The 14,642-nt window shown below is 36.6% G+C and overlaps 1 protein-coding gene and 1 pseudogene across 3 annotated transcripts in view; one reads left to right on the top strand and one right to left on the bottom strand.

Moving 5' to 3' along the window:
• LOC147830147 (uncharacterized) overlaps positions 1-14,642 on the top strand; it is a 350,272-nt gene that overhangs the window by 46,363 nt on the left and 289,267 nt on the right. The window lies entirely within an intron of this gene.
• Positions 12,106-12,633, bottom strand: LOC110350829 (proteasome maturation protein pseudogene; annotated as a pseudogene).

The following is a 14,642-nucleotide window of genomic DNA, read 5'->3' on the forward strand; positions in this document are numbered from 1 at the left end:
GCCAGCAGTAATAACTAGACTCACAAAGGAAAAGTAAATTTATCCACCTATACAAAAGTTAATATTTCATAATTTTTTCTCTTCCTTAATACTTTGTCATTAAAACTTATTTTTTTCTGTGACACCATTGAGATTTCCTACCTCTGAGTGTGTCATGATCAGTATCTACCAGGGAAGTCATCATTAGCTGGAAACTTGCCTGGCAGTCCACTTCTCCCTCCACTCCACTCTGCTCTACTCTGCTCTTCCTTTCTCACTCTTTCCCTCTTCACCTTTCTTCCCCCCTTTCTTTATCTCTCTATCACTGGGGATTGAACCCAAGGCCTTCCTACTAAGCCACCTCCCTAGCTCTTTTTTTTTTTTTTTGGTACTGGGGATCAAACTTGGGTCCTTGCGCTTGCGAGGCAGACACTGGAACCACTGAGCTAAATCCCTGGCCCCACATCCCTAGCTTTTTAAAATTTATTTTTGTTTTGAGACAGGATCTCATTTAGTTGAACATGCTGAGCTCCAACTTGCAGTCTTTCTGACTCGGCCTCCCAGAGTCCTGGGATTACAGTGTGCACCATCATACCTGGATGGAGGTCCCATTTTCTAGGTAGCATTACTTCTGGCTTGGAAGGCAGTGGCAAGCTTTTACATCTCTCTCCCTGCCCCTCTGTTATGGTTTAGATAAAAAATGTCTCCCCAAACTCTGGTGGTCAGAAGTAGGGCTTGGGAAGGGTGATTGGATCATGGGGGCACCATACTCATCCACTGATCAGTTCATAGCTGAGTGTGCTGCTAGGAGGTGGGGCATGGACGTGTTGTGCCCAGCAGGGTCTCTGAATGTCCTTCCATCTCTTTCAGTCTTTACCCTCACTCTACTGAGGAATAAAGAAGTTGGGCTCTTAGCAGAAAATGAGGAGTCAAAACTGATACAGTGGGAAGCAAAAGTTTATCTAAAGTGTAGCAAATCAGAGGAAGCAGAAGAAAAGCTATCTTAGCAACAGAGTGGTGCTGCAAGATAGGAGGCATCTTGCTTGGGATGGCCCAGTTGAGTATGAGATGTGCTTCCTATTTATAGGGGTAACCTGGTTTCTAAAAATAACTGCTTCAATGATTGGTGGTCTAGGCCAATTGAGGTCTTAGCCTTTGTTTCTGGGAGGGAGACAAGATCAGTATAAGTCAATGTAACACTTTCATAAGGAAGGATGCAGTAGGGTACATTTCCTCAAGTACATGGTACATAGATAAACTTGTGATGTCTTACAATTGTCAGCCACAGGTAAGTGTGTGATGCTTTTACACTGTAGTCATCAGTATTTGGTCCTTGGCTTTTATGTCCTGATCTGCCCCTACTTTGAGAAGAGGTGGGTCACTGGGGGTGTGACCTGGAAGGGTGTATTCTTGACCCCCAGCCTCCTCCCACCTCCTGGCCACTGTGGGGTGAGCAGCTTTTCCTCCACCATGCCCTTTCCCCAAGCTGCTTCTCCTTGGGAGTCTGCTGACCATAGACTGAGTCCACTGAAAATGTAAACCCAAATAAATTTCCTTTAAGTTTTGTGTATTAGATATTTTGTCCCTGCAACAGGAAAGTGACTAATATAGGAAAATGTAGCTAAAATACCCTCTGATTTTTCCCCCTTAGTATTAGAATATGCCTGTTAAGGGTTGAGGTTTCAAAATGAGAATGGCCTGGGTTCTTACATAGTTCAACCTTATGCTGATTGTGAGGATAAGTACTAAGCTTCTGAGCCTTTGTAAAGAGGAATCATAATACTATTATAAGTAGCAAATAGGATAATACTTGCAGTGTGTTTAGGGAGCATTTGGCACATAGTGTTTAAAAAGTAGTAGCAATAATTAACAGTGTTACTAATTATTTTCAATGTAGTCTTTGGGAAACAAAGTTGCACCAGGGCAACTCATAGACCAGCAGAGAGAGTATCCTACTCAGAAAGTATCACTAGGGGGAAGGGAGTTTGGGAAGATGTTGGTCAAAGGAAACAAAATTTTAGCTAGAAGAGAGGAATAAGTTCAAGAAATAATTGTATATCATGATGATTATAATTAATAACATTATATACTTGAAATCGCTAAGAGAATAGATTTTATGTATTCTCAGAACAAAAAATAATGTGTGAGGTAATGCATATCTTAGTTTGATCTAGCCATTCCACAGTGTATACATATTTTCTACATGTCTTTTTGTACCTAATTTCTAATTTAATTACATTCATAATATTTTAAACTTCCGAGATTTATTGAAAATTTATTGCTTTGTGTATATTCTACCTTAGTGAATTTCTCATGTACACTTGAGTAGAATGAGCATTATGCAGTGGCTGGCTAAAGTGTGTTATATATATTAGGTCACGATGGCTCATCATCTCATTCTTTGCTGATTTTTCTATCTAGATGTCTTAATCAGTAACTGAAAGAGGATTATTACAACCTTCAATATTGTTTGTGGATTTCTATTTCTTCCTTTATTTCTGTCAGTTTTTGCATAATGAATTTTGAACCTCTTATTAGGCAAATGTGTAGTAGATTATAGATCTTTCAGATGAATTGTCCTTTTTGATTGTTATGACATTTCCTGCTTTATTGTTTATAATATTCTTCATCTTGTGTCATACTTTGTCTGATGGTAACATAGCCATACTAGCTTTCTTATGCCTTCTGTTTTCATGAGATGTATTTTCCCAATCTTTTACTTCTTCCAATACCTTTGCATCTTTATATATATTTCCTCAGTTCTTCACAGATGAACAATTTCTGCTGATCTGTTGTCACATTCTTTGACTCAATTGCCATCTCCAATGTGCAGTTCTGCTTATCTACTGAAATTGTCATTTCAGTTATTGTGTAGTTTTCAGTGTAAGATTTCCATTTAATTTTTTTGTTTGTTTTAAAAAGCATTTTATTTTTTTGAGACAGGGTCTCACAATGTAGCCCAGGCTAGCCTTGAACTCGCTATGTAGCCCAGGCTGGCCTCAAACTCAGTCTTCTGAGTGCAGAGTTTTTAAGCCTATACCACCATACCCAGTTCCATTTAGTTTATTTTTAAAAGTCAATAGCTTTATGGAAAAATTCGTATAATATAATTTGTCCTTTTAAAGTATATAATTTAATGGATTTTTAGTATCTAAACAAATATGTGCAAGCACTACCACATTCATCTTTAGGGTATTTTCAAAGAAACTGTGGGCTGAGAATGGGACTCAGTGGTAGAACATTTGCCTAGCAGGTGTGAGGCTCTAAGGTTTTATCCTTGGCACTAAATCAAAGAAACAAGAAACCAAAAAAGAAACAAAAGCCTTGTAGCCTTTAGTGATTATCCCCAATTTTCTTTCTCCCCACCCCAAACCCTAGAAATTTATTAATATACTCACCCCCCGCTTACTGGGGATTAAACTTGAGGTCTTTTACATGATAGACAAGTATTCTACTGGTCTACATCCTCAGACCAGTTTTTAAATTTTATTTTGAGGCAGGGTCTTGCTTCTGTGTACATTGATTCATGTATGATGTATCATCAAAATATAGCGTATGTTTAAAATTTAAAAATTATTATAATAAAAGACACATTAATCTCCCTCAAAATAACCCCGTTTCAAACACACTTATCACCTCATTCTTGCCACTTTCTGAAGCAGTTCTGGAGTCCTCCTTTGTGTCTTTATTAGGTGTGATCAAAATTACAGTGAATGCTTCTGTGAGTGCCATCCATCAGAAAGGCAGGCTTGTGAAAACATTATGATGTCCTCACTCACCTAGTTCACAGGACCTGGCACAGTGCAACTTGTGGCTCTTTCTCAAACTCAAAATGACCACAAAAGGGGCCGGGGATTTAGCTCAGTGGTGCCACCGCCTGCCTCGCAAGCACAAGGTCCCAAGTTTGATCCCCAGTACCAAAAAACAAACCAAAAATGACCATGAAAGGTAAACATTTTGAATTGATTCAGGACACTGAGGCAATAATGACCATGCAACCAAAGACACTCACAAAAGAGGACTTCGAAAACTGCTTCAGAAAGTGGCAAGGAGGATGGGATAAATGTGTTTGAAGTGAGTGGGTGTATTTTGAGGGGAATTAATGGCAGTGTGTCTTTTACTGTAGAAATTTTAAAAATTTAGACACACATTTTTTAAAAAATCATATCTCGTGTATATAGGCCACTTTTATATATTATTTGAAGTCTGTCTATTCAGGTCTTTTGCCCAATTTTAATTGAATTTTCTTTTTTAGTTACAAGAGTTTGCTATATATATTCATAACAGATAAATGATTTGCAAATCTATAATCTCCCATTCTGTAGATTATCTTTTTACTTTCTAAATAGTGTCCTATGAAGCATCAAATTTTGACTTTATGTTGTTTAATGTTTTTCTTTTGTTATTTTTCTTTAGTCTCATATCTAAGAATCCATTGTACAATCCACAGCAGTTGGTTTTATTTTTATAGTTTATGTTTCTCTGCTAAGATTTGCTGCCTATTCACTTTTTTTTTGGTACCGGGGATCGAACTTGGGACCTTGCACTTGCAAGGCAGGTGGAGGAACCACTGAGCTAAATCCCCAGCCCTGTCTATTCACTTTTTTAGACTGTATTTTCTTTCAACATATTTTCCCCTAGATCATAGAATATGTTTACAATAGCTTCTGCACATCTCTACTAAATTCAACATCTGGGCCATCTCAGAATTGATTCATGTTGACTAGTTTGTTCTTCCTTGACTCTAGGCCTCATTCTCTTGTTTGTTCCTCTACTCAGTGTCTTATGAGGTTACAAATCCAGCTATTGGCTAGGCTATGTTTCTAACTAGCCAGGTCCTCTTCTCAGTTCATGTGTTTGTGGCAGAATTTAGTTCCTTATAGTTGTGGGACTGAGATCCCCATGTTCTTGCTGCTTGTTAACCAAGGGTCACTCTTACCTCCCAGAGGGCACCTGCATTCTTTGCTGCACAGTGCTCTCCATTTTAAAACCAGTGATGGAGAACTTTTTATGCAATGAATCCCCATCATGCTTTGAATCGCTGGCTTTTTCTGTTCCTACCTCCAAAACCAGATTCCAATGGCCTCTGTGATTAAGTCAGTTTCACCTGGATAACCTCCTTTTCTGAGTCAGTTGATTTAAAATATCTATGGAATTTCTCTGCAGCAGCTCCTAGATTGGAGTTTGATTGAATAACTGGGCAAAATGTATGTACACTAGGACCTGGGGATCTTAGGATCATCTTCAATCTGCTTACCACAATTAGGATAGCTAGACCAGATTATAATTTTTGTTAAAATGGCCTAGTATATCTCTTTCTATGATATTATTTCCAGCACTTTTGTGCTCTCAGATTTTAAATGTCTTTTATAATATATAGCTGGACTTAAGAAAGTAATAATTTTGGAGTCTCTGTTTTACAGCTGATGAGTTTACCCCACTTAGTGAGTCTTGATGTATTTAGATTTATTTTTATCATCTTATTTTGTGCTTTCATTTATTTTATTTTATCTTTATACTTACCACTGCTCACATTCCTTTGATGGGTTTGGTTGATTTTGATCCTTTTTTTCTCTACTGGTTTGATAGTTAATTTCAGTGATTTTCTTAGAACTTATACATTTATTAACAAATATAAAGTTACTTAATATCTCTGTTCTTAAGAGAAAGAAGACAGAAACCTTTAAATTACTTCTATTCTAATTGTCTGCCTCCAATCTTAGAGAAAAAAATAGATTGCTTATATATGATGACAGTAATGACAGATTTCTCCTCAGCATCAACTGAATATAGTAACCACGTATCTTCTAAGAGCTAAGGTAAATTAACTGTTTCTTACAAGGTAGTTACTGCCCAAAATATAATTCAAGAGAAAAACTCACAGATGCTCCTAAAATATGACTAAATGATGTCCTCCCGTTAGAAGAAAACCAAATGATGCAGAAGAAAGAAAGGGGATGTAAGAAATAATATTGATCAAAGAGCCTGGTCAATACATTGGCAAATTTTTGTAAACATGGACTATAAAAAGTAATACTAAGAATAATCCAGTGGGATACTTCATTCTCCATTTTTATAGGTGGAGAAGCTGAATATCAAAGTTGCACAAGGTCACATGGTGAGGAGAATGTCCTCTTGTTCAGAAATGGCAGAGACTCAAAGAGCAACGCTAGCAATCTGTGTTCTTTCTTTGAACTACTCTGATCCAGAGAGTTCTTGTGTCCACGAGTTCTAGAATGTGTAAGAAAAGTTCACCCAGGTCCTCTGTTGAATTAAAGTAAATGTGGAGCGGGAAGTTTCTCTACAGTCACTTTTATGATTTCATGGATTTTGAGAAATATTAAACACTGATGTTGACCATGTTGAGAAACTGAAGGTCACAAGAGAGACCAAATTGAATTAACAAGATTGCGTTTAGTTAATAGCAAAGCATAGAGTTCTTCTGTATTTGGGGATAAATTCTAAACACACTGGATGTTTTCCCTTTTATTTTTTAAAAGATCACCTGATTTGTTCTTTAACCAGGCTTACAAGCAGCAATGTAATCTTTTAAAATTATAGGTAATTACAAAAAGGCACATTAAACCTCAGTTAATCGCAGTTGTTTCAAAAATATGTCCCTTTTCTTAACAATGCAGTAACCCAGCCAAAACTTGGATAAACTGGCATTTCCCTAGATCACATGTTTCATTCCTAAACACAATGCCCCTTGTGTTTCTTTCAGGTGTCCATACTTTCTCTGAAAAATAGATCTCCCCTTCCAAAGCTTGAGCATTATCTGTTCTTTGTTTGAAAATAAGTGCATTGTTCATGTGTAGACTAGTAGCGCAGGTGTTTTGCTTCTCTTTTCCCAGTCAGGTTGATCCTTAAGCCTTTCATGAAATCAGTTCAGTTTAGTTAAATCTCCAACATCCAAGTCTCATTGCTGTTTATGACCATAATATAAGCAAGCCCCCAATACAACCAGATCATCTTTCATTCCATTATATTTACATTTTTAATTAATATCTCCAGGATGCTCAACATTTACTTCATTTTCAGTTCATGAAGGCTAATTCCAGGGCAAGGCCAAAGTTTGGATCAAGCGTTAACAGTCCAAGTTGCTCTAATTTTTTCTGCACTCCAGCTGCTGCCTAAGGTCACCAGATTTGCTCCTGTCACTACAAGGCACTATCTGAAAGCTTTGCATGAAATTAAACTCCTTGCAGTGTAACCAAACTGAATAAAGCCACAGAAGCCTGTATTGAAGCCAGCCTTTTCCTGAGTGGGGCATGTGAAACACTGACATTCTTAACACAGCAAGGATTGGTATTGGGTGTCAGGTAACTGATTCTGCCTTCTACAATATAGAATTTCAACCCCTCATTTTATTTTCAAACAGGTACTTTCATATTATTCCCTAGAGAATAAGGAGGGTATGAGCCCAGATCATTGGGCAAGCTATAGCTGAGGAAGGAAAAGGGATAGCGGGGACAGAGTTACTTAAAGACTTCATTTTTCAGTGCAAAAGACTGTAATTGATATCACTTATCAAAGTATTTTTTTTCCTAGCTGTGGAACAGAAAATGTCAAGCTATTTATTATTGTCATTCATACTTCTAGGTTTTTTGCATACTCTTCTTTTTCTGTCATTTACTATATTGAAGTGTATTTTGGTAAAGTATAATGCATATTTTAGGTATTCATTATTCCAGTTGTTTCATAGCTGTTTTTATAATTTCATCTTCCTACTATAAATTTAGGAAGTCTATGTAATAGACAACAGTGACTAATTAGTAAAGAATCTAACTTCTTTTTCTTATTGCAGTTTTCCTCGACACAACAATGTGCTCAATGCTTTATTGGTTAAAAGGAGAATGTAATGTATAGTGTGTATTTTTGCGTCTTTGTCTAGTTTTCCAAACATAGTGAATATGAACTTAATTGTGAAATACTATAATTATTCCTGTATAATTTCATTTTAAAAACTGATGCACATTTCTTATTTTCTTTCTTTTTTGGGAGGATTGGGGAGTGGTACTAGGGATTGAACCCAGGCTGGCTGAACTACATCACCAGCTCTTTTAAAAAATTTTGTAATGAGGTCTCACTGTGCTGCCCAGGTGACCTTGAACTTGAGATCCTACTTCTTCAGCCTCCCAAGTAACTGGGATGTATAGGTGTACACCACCACATCCAGTGCAAATTTCTTTAATTGTTTGAAAAATGCAATGGTGCATGCTTGTAGTCTCAGCATTTGGGGGCTGAGGCAGCAGGATTGCAAGTTTGACTCCTGCATGAGCACTTTAGCAAGATGCCATCTCAAAACGAAGGGCTGGGAATGTAGCTCAGTGGTAGAGTGACCCTGGCTTTTGATCCTCAGTACCAAAATAAAGACAATTGTTGAAATAAGCAATTTCAAGACTTGATTTTACTTTATAATTTTATAGAAAATTTAAACTAGAACTTTGTATTCATATTCTACATACTGGTAATTCTCTACAACACTGTGGTACAGAGTTCATATGGATTATAAAAGGAAAGCAAGCACTATGTGAAGATATTAAGATGATTTCACTTACAAGGAGGTACCATGCCCCTGGCCTTAAGAAAAGTATTAATCAAGACATTTCAATGTTTAGAATTTTTGCTATTGATGGCTGAAATGCACATAATCATAATATGGAGCTTATATTCAAGCATAATCTCTCCTTTCTGTAATTGTGCTTTTGAGCATAGGTCGCCTATGTATGCCTGAGCCAGCTGATTTCAAAACGCCTATTCCATACCCCTTTGGGACATCTACAGAAAGATCTACTCACTACCGATATAGGAAGTAGCATTCAGAAACTCCTTTCTTGAATGGAGAAAGATAAAATATACTCTTTTTTTTACAGCATCTTGTAGTTAAAATTTGCAAACAAAATTGGTCTAAAATGTTTAGAGTTATACTTAAGCTAGGAGCACACTGCTAAAATGACTCAATTTTTTTTTCAACTTTATTGAAATATATGTATGTTTTTTCCAAAAAACATCACACACATTGTGTGGTGGTGGGATTGAACCCAAGGGTTTGTACATGCTAGCCAGCATCCCTAACGGAGGTATAATAAATGCATATCGAACCACATCTGTTTAAGGTGTACATACAATTCGATGAGTTTGGGTGAGTTTACACCTGTGAAACCAGAACCATGGAGTATGGAACATGTCCATTGCCCCTCCAAAATTCCATGTGCTCCTTTATAATTCCTCCCCCCTCTTATTCTATCTTCTACCCCCTCTATCCTTCATCCTCAGCTTCCACTGAGCTGCATTTCATTCGTTTTATAAAAATGAAATAATACTTAATATTTTATGTCTGTTTTTTATTCCATATAATGATTTTAAGACACCCATATGTTGTTGCATATGCCAATAGTTCTTCCCTTTATACTGGTGGTATTCATTGTATGAATCTACCACATTTTTTTTTCCTTTGATACCTGGGATTGAACTTGGAACCCTGCACTTGCGAGGCAGGTGGCAGAACCACTGAGCTAAATCCCCGGCATACCACATTTTGTTTATCCATTCATCTGTTAATGGACATTTGGGTCATTTCCAGTTTGGGGTTTATTCAACAAATACTAATTGAATACATATTACTGTCCAGGCAGTTACTGTTCTAAAAAATGGAAGACCACCATGAATAAAATAAACAAAATTCTGGCCCCCAAAGGAGCTTACTTAGGGAGATCAGAGTATCATATACACAAACACATAGTATGTCTAGTAAGAAAAATAAAGCAGGTTAAGAAAACAAGGGAGAGGGGGTATGCCTCATTTTTGAGCAAAGGTGCTATGATGGAAATATAGCTGTTAATTGAGAATAATAGGTCATTTTTGCAGGCCAGAGGATTCATGGGGATAAAAAGGTTTCATGGTTTCTTGGTGAGTTTACAAAGATATCCCTTGTATACAGACAGACCTCTGACCATGATGTCCATCCCCACTAGGGTCCTGACTTCGACACATTATATTATATTAGATTAGATTTTGCAAGATTGAGAATTATAATCAAATCCTGAGCCTAGTTAGTCCTCTGTCCCCTTGGCTATTTGCTGACAAGGAAGATCTCTGAGTTTTCCATTTTCTCCCCTTAGACTGATAATTTTCAGCCTTTGATTGTCTTTTTCCAGTTCACCAGTTGTACTCTACAACAGATATTTGATCCTTTACAACAGATATTTGATGACCTTACAATTAGCACTCCCACAAAAGCCTGAGGTATTACATATGCCAGTACATTTTCTTTCCATTGGTATCTCATCCTGTTCACCACATCTAAAAGCTCCAACAGTTACACTGCTATAGCATGGCAGGTACTATCAGTGTGCCACCTGCCACCAGTGATATATCCTTATGCTACAAGTTGGCTGATAATCCAGCTATAAAACCTTATTTTAGAGTCTGCTTCCTTGAACCATTCTAGCCAGCTGGATTTGGGGCACATGGAGGAAGTTATTGCTGAGAGCTTTCAGGATCAACAATTTTGAAGAAGGAAAAAGTAGGATTGGGCAGAGTTGAACTGCAGTGAAGTTGTACCAAAGGACTCAGCCAATCCCATGGAGAGCCTTGGAGGTAGATGACTCTGTAAAGTTGTTCTTCCTAGAGGTAAGGGGCCAGAGTTCTCATAGCCCAAGTGGAACAGTCATTGGATATGGATTGGAAGCAGTTCTTTTTAGTCAAAGGCAGTTTGTAGGGGGATTCTCAGTTGAGAGTCATCTGCCAAATTCATGAGAATAGGGTCACTTGTAGCCTCTGTCTTATAGAGGGCTTCTATAGCAGCCTCTATAATATTTTTGCGAGTTGTTTTGGAATAAATTCCTGAAAATGGAATTGATTTATTATGAAAAATATACATAATTTTGCTAGATATTACTAAATTCTTCTCCATAGTTGTATTATTTTGAATTACTGCCACCAATATACAAGAATCCGTTTCTTCCCTGCCTTTTAGCTTGACAATCTGAAAGGTGAAAAATGGTATTTCAGTATTATTTTAGTTGTAAGTTATTTTAAATAGGTAACACCTAGAAACAACTTGAATTCCATCAATAGGGGACTGGTTAATTAAATAATGGTAACTACCCTCTAGGTAATATATTCTCTAAGGTAGGTAGATATGTACCACTATAACAAAGTCTCTAAGATACAATGAGTGAAAAAACTTGTTACACACCAATAGAGTATGATCTCATTCATATATAAATAAAGGATATTTATACTTACACTTTAAAATTTTGTGTAGAAAATGCCTGAAAGAGTACAAAACTATGCTAGGAAATATGAATAGAAGCTGAAGAAGAGTAAGGATATTTATTTATTTATTTATTTATTTATTTATATTTTTAAGAATAAGGAAAAGTGAGTTTTATTTTGACAGTGTTGCCTGGTAATAAATTAAGTACATATTAAGTTTATGAAGTACAGCTGTTAAGTCTACATCTGCTGGTGGCTTTCTCATTTTAAAGATAAGATCAAAATCAAAACCTCTGAACTTTTCAACATGACAGGATCAAAGTAGAGCTATAATTGTAAATACAATCAATATAGCAAACATTATTCTAATAAGCTACACAAAAACATAGCAAACATCTACTATACTCAATTTTAAGTGCTGTCCCTGAAATCAATTACAGTGGTATCTTGGTTTATGCACTTAATTTGTTTTACGATTTTTGAAAAGATAGGTGCATTTGTGTTTCTGCAGGGCCATGGTTGTGTCTGTCATCAAATGCGGAGTTTGTGAACAGAAGTAAAATTCTGTTAAACACTTCTGCATTCATGAACCAAGGTATTACTGTATATATGTTTATTCTAATACTACTAGAAAGTGTGTAGGCTCAAATACAGATAATGGTTATTTAAAATTAAATTGATAGAATACCTAGAAAGTAGGTGAGTTGGAACCTCTGGACAATTTTCTGATATTCACTGGAAACAGTTTTTGAAAGATAGGGAAGGCTATTGTTTTACTACAAATTAGGAGCTTCGAAATCATCTACCTTTAGTGCTTTCAACTGTTGCAGAGCCACAATCCAAAGACTCAAATAATTTCAAATCATCACTAATATTATTAAGCAGAAATTCTCCTGTGTCAGTACTTTTAGTGTTGTGTACATCAAACTATAACAAAAGACAGCTATCACAAGATGCAGCCCCTCTGCTTCATGAACAGCACATGTATCACAGTAAACCAAGTTTATATTCCACCATCAAGTGTGGTTCCCCCATGAGTTCACTCTGATGGATCATTGAGAATATCTAAATCCAATAGTCTCATCATTACCCCTCAAAATATCCAATGAAAGGTTTGAGCTTGAAAGAAATGGAAGACGCTGAACCTGTTGTACTGCCTTGAATTCCATTTGTAATTTTAGAGGAGCAAAGAGACCCTGGATGTTCCTTAGTGTGGAAAAATTCATTTTATCTTGGTTGAGTTGGAAATTTTTTTCTGATAATTCAAGAGGATGACTTGGTAATAGTTCATTTTTCACACAAGAAAAACCTTTCTGCAGAAGATCATGACTTTCAAAAGACCCACTTGCTGAAAGTTCAATAACTGCAATACTGTCCTTTAGCTGAGATCCAAGTCCTCTGGTATTCATCTTCAGCCCACTCTGTGAACAGCCTCTCCGAGTAAGGATTTTTAAAATTTCCCTTTATGCTTTTTTCTACTGTTTGAAATTTTTATGGCAAGTGCTGATTTTATTTTACTTCTTAAAATGATATTGCTATCCAACATTTTTACCTAGAGGTTTTGCTGCAGTTCATGCTTTCTCCACTTGATTAGCCTATTGGAAAAAATATGGCCCAGAAGTAGCCCGCTTCTCTTGGACAGTGGGATTTAGGTCAATTAATAGTCTTAGAGCATCCATGTAGCCTCAGTTCTCTTTTGATTTCCTTTCTGCTGTGAAGACCTTGATTTGTCAAGGAGGTTATGGCCAAAATAATGGCTAAGTTCTTGCTGTTGTGGTACAATTATGTAGAGCAAAGCAGATGTGTTTGGAAGAATTGGCAAATGAAATTGTGCAATGAATGGCTTACAGTTGTGGATCTTTGGTTTGACTTAATTTATATTACTTGGCCAAATACAACTTAAAGTGTTCTTTAGTAAATACTGGTACCTTCATTCTTTTTCTGTTTTATACATGTTTTGATCATAATCTAACTTTTGGAGAACTATAAAATCTATAATCCAGTTTTATAGATGAACACTATGAACACTAAAAAAGCTAATAGAACTTAAACTTCTGGGTGGAATAATTCTTTTATTTGATTCTTTTTCAAAGAACAGGAGCTTGAGGATATTTTTCTATGTCACTCAGGCTGGCCTGAAGCGTGTGCTTCTCCTGCCTCTGCCTCCAAAGAAGCTGGGACTACATTTATGTGACGCTACACCTGGGATTGGTTTGATTCTTAAATTGGTTATTGGAATTAAAATCTTAAGGTGATTATAGCCTTAGAAATTTGTCTATAAATAAGTAAATACTAAATGGAGATTTTGTAGGTTTATATCTACATCTCCTTTCCTCCCAGTGATGTGGCAGCTAGGATTCAGATTTAAAGCCAACTATTTCTGACATCAGCTTTTCTCCCATTAAAGAAGAAAAAAGTGTACATCTTTCAAAACTTTAAATTAACAAAACAAAAAATAGTGTGTATATTAAGTGGACAGCTAAAAGCTAATGTTAAGCACCTAAGGAAATAAACAGTTATGAGTTTGGATCTTTCTTAAGACCTTTTCATTTTTCATGTAAGTTAGGTGTTCTGAGAACTGTGCCAGGAAATGAATACAACCTTTCTACTATCAAATGCAGATTCAATCCCTGTCTCCAATCTCAAGTAGATCATTCATTAATCTGACATGCTCAACCTTGTTTACATAAAGAAGGGTAAATTTTAGCTTTTAGTTTTACATTTATTTCTGCTTTGGTAGGAAGGATTCAATTATCTTTAGCATAATCTCATTGTTAGCCTTTGATGAAAACACAGTAAGAGCAAACGACATTATAACTGAGAGACTGTCCATTTCAGCCTTACCGGTTACTACCATCCTTGATTGATGATCCCACCCATCAAAAAGTTAATTTTTTTAAAAGTCAAGATATTTATAAACATCTGTCATAGATTTAGCATTGAAACTGTCAGTTTTCTAAATCTTCCTATATAGAAATCACTGTGGTCTCTTGAACATAGTGGTATAAGGAAAACCAAAGCTCTTTCCTGTTACTTCTGTCAGCACACTCTTTGCAGGCCCTGATTCTGGTTGGTAAGAGGCAGTGAGGCATTGTTGGAAGTTTGGAGGTTTTCAAGGAAGGTATGTTGAAAATACTTCAAGCGTCTCTCAACACTTGCTTCTCTCTGTTCTCACCAAGGCAACAAAATGAGCCTTTTCGCCTTCACAGAGGGAAAAAAAGAACAAACATAGGAACAACCGTCAGAGGCAGCTGTTTGATGATAAGTAAGTTCGATGTCCTCATACCACCTTCTATTGTTCCTATATTGGATGTCTTCCAGTGCACACTTCACCTTTCTCTACTCTGTCTTTTGCCAGAAAGGCTGACCTGTTTAGCTTCCAGTAGTGAATTTTCAAGTGTGGCCCCTGGACCTGCAGCATCAGCCACACCTGGGGACTT

The sequence above is a fragment of the Heterocephalus glaber genome, unplaced genomic scaffold, assembly GCF_053883595.1.
Source record: "Heterocephalus glaber isolate CG9 unplaced genomic scaffold, H.glaber_assembly_v1.0 deba00000331, whole genome shotgun sequence".
Classification (NCBI taxonomy): domain Eukaryota; kingdom Metazoa; phylum Chordata; class Mammalia; order Rodentia; family Bathyergidae; genus Heterocephalus; species Heterocephalus glaber.